Genomic DNA, 3,241 nt, shown 5'->3' with positions numbered 1-3,241 from the left:
AAAACGGTGACACTTTTACCTGAAAATTTTTTGTTTATCAGTGAGCTATAAAACTGCTCACCGTAAATGTTTTCTAGAAATTCTGAATAAAAATTCTTATTGAGCTTTTTAGCACAACTAGTTTTTGTAAGTGAAAATGGAAAAAGCAACAAAGTTTAAGCATTAGAAGTTATAGGTTCTATTTTGGAGAAGAGTTTACGGGGTGGTTATCGGTGGTTAACGTTGCTGGCTTTGCATATCGATGATGCGGGTTCGATTCTTGCTGAAGTCTAGAGAAAGAATTCTGATGAGAAGATAAGGTGATCTCTGAAATATCTGCTATAACTTCTACGGCTTGGAGCCATTTTCTCAATGTCTGGTTAACAATAACTGCAAGTTAAACATCGTTATCGATGCTCCCTGTTGTATGGTATGGAGTCAATCAAGTCGATAACGATGTTTAACCTGCAGTTAGTGTTAACCAAATATTGAGAAATTGGCCTTAGATTTTGTTGTTTTTCCATTTTACCTAAAAAACAATATGGCGGTAAAAAGCTCAATAATAGTATTGAACAAATAATAATACGCTACAATAAAATTGACAAATAAAGTGTGAAATTTTAATAAATCTTTGTAATTTTTTTTTTAATTTTTGTACTAAGTCAGTTTATATCCTATATTTAAGTATATGATTTTGTAATAGAATTATTTGTAATTTTATAAAAAACAACTAAAATTAAATAATAAGAAATGCGTAGTCAAGACTTTCCAATATAGGGTGACCTCAGTATGATGTCAGTATGTCCGGCCTAACATGCTAACCCATACTGACATAACCGTATTTAACCTATTGTATAAAGGAAAGGTGTTACCTCAAAGTTGGAGACATACTAATTTGGTTCAGATTCGATCATTGGATCACGAAGAATTTAAAGATAATCTTAAGTTTTTATACATATGGGAATTGAAGTCGGTTTTGTTTTTAACCGGGTTCAAAAAAAGAAGGTTATCAATTCGTCGGAATATACATATGTTTTTTTATGTATGTATTACTACGTTTATACGCACAGAATAATCGACTTAATTGAAAGCGCATTGACACCGTAAACATTTCGCTCTAGTGTTTATACTTACGGCTTTATATCGGCATCAAAGTACCCGTCTTCAAAAGCAAACAAAGTGAGCTGTTTTCATTAGACATTTTATAAGTTAATATAATGGAAAGTGATAAAAATTTAGTTTTATTCGGCATTATAAAGTCGTGGCAAAGAAAAAGAACGATTATTATAAATCAGCCTTTAAATACTGATGCGATTATTTGTAATTTGAACGGAAACGCCTAACCTTCAATTCGCTTTGAGTGAGAGCGGTGTTTATACACTCTTTCTAACTGTCTGGAGAAATAAACTACCGATTTGAAATGGAGTGAACCAAAACACTTCGCTCTTTCAAAGCGAATTGAAATTCAGTTTATACATATGTTTTGAATCGCGGCGAAATGAATTAAAGCGACTTATGCATGCGTATAAACGTAGTAACAGAGAAGATATATAAGAAATTGTCTTGATTGCTAACGAAATGACGCGTAGATTATTATTAAGTAGTAAGCAATTGAAATTTGCGTTTTGAGATTTGTGTATAGTTATTTACAAAAATTAAATATCTTGAAAAGTTTCTCATTTAAAAGTCATTGGACATATCTATATATTTTAACTATTCTATACATTCTCCCAGTGTACAGTAGAGCCGCGCCGCCACCGCCGAGTAACGAAAATATCGGCGCGGCGGCGGCGGCGTTCGGCGCCTAAGGAATTTTGTACAAAATTTTCATCATGTATACACCATACTACTCGTCTAAATAAGGTTATTTTACCAAATGAAAATTACATTTTTTAAAGTTTTTTTTACTTAAATAACTCAGAAAAACCAAAGGAAACACGCTTTTCGTTCGAAAGCGTTTATTACAGTTAAATTACGGTCAAACACTGGTAATCTGACTATTCTACAACAATACTACTTTTTTTATACACTTCAACAACAAGAAAGTTATTACACATGAAAAAATTTTAAGTTAATATGTATCTCAGAAAGCAAATTAACCAGCAGTGTCCTTATTGCATCTTCCTTCTCAATTATTGGGTATAAAACAAAAACAAATTGTTTTTATTGTGTTTTTTAAACAGATTTTTAATAAAAAGAAAACCTTTGTTTGCTAATATTTACAATCGTAAGTTATTTAATTCTGGGGTCCCACAGACGTATCGCAATATTTTCTACACGGGGTTAAAGTTTCCTCTTCTTGTTTCGCTTAATGTTTTAAATGAAATTTTAACCATCTATAAGCCAGTGGGTCAAAAAGGTGCATTCTAGAACGCCGTAATTTAACATAACGGTAGATAAGATTATTGAAAAAATGTATTAATAGCGACATAAATTACTCCAAAAACTTAAATTGTTTAATTTTTTATTTCGTTGAATTTAAATATAACCATGTAATTCATGTAGATTCTTGAACTTGAAATATAATAACATCTTTCAAGTACTTATATATAAGTCCAGTTTAATAATGCGCTTTTTAGGGACATGGCACTGGCAACATTTAAGCATATGTCTGCACCTAGGCAAAACTCCTCAATCAAAAATGATGCAATTTGTTACAGAGATTACTCTATATAAAACAGTGTAATTTGCCAAATTTTGTAGAAATAGGCTTAAAACTAGGTGCCTCACCGAGCGCGAAGAACAAGGCGCGCGCACAAAGAAATTCCTAACACAATAAAAATAGTGGCAATTAATTCGTCAATATTCTCGGCGTACGGTGTGTTTTTTTTTTGGAAAGAACAATACTTAAAGTCAATATATGTATATACCACCAACAATAATTTCATTGCTGTAAAATGCAAATCTGAGGTTAACTTTTCTCGTTTTCGGTTATCAGCTGACCAAACAGCTGTCTTTTCGCTTTCAGATGGTATACACTTGAATAGCGCACCGTTTCAATATTCATTAATATTTTATAAAATTATAGCATCTTCTACGTGTAAATCCTATTTTGAAATTTATACAAATTAAAAAAAAAAACAATGTCAATAAAGGGATTCACTATCTTATTGACCTGTAGTGAATAAGTTAATACTATTTTTAGAAAAATTTCGCATATGAAGTTTTGTAGCCAATTCAATTTTAGTACAATAAAGTGGCTGTAAAATATGGTCGATTTTTGATTTTTTTTTGTTGGTGGTGCTGCGCATTTTCTACCATA

This window comes from Rhagoletis pomonella, unplaced genomic scaffold, assembly GCF_013731165.1.
Source record: "Rhagoletis pomonella isolate Grant_MI unplaced genomic scaffold, Rhpom_1.0 Rhpom_scaffold_00004, whole genome shotgun sequence".
NCBI lineage: Eukaryota > Metazoa > Arthropoda > Insecta > Diptera > Tephritidae > Rhagoletis > Rhagoletis pomonella.
This window is presented reverse-complemented; position numbering follows the sequence as displayed.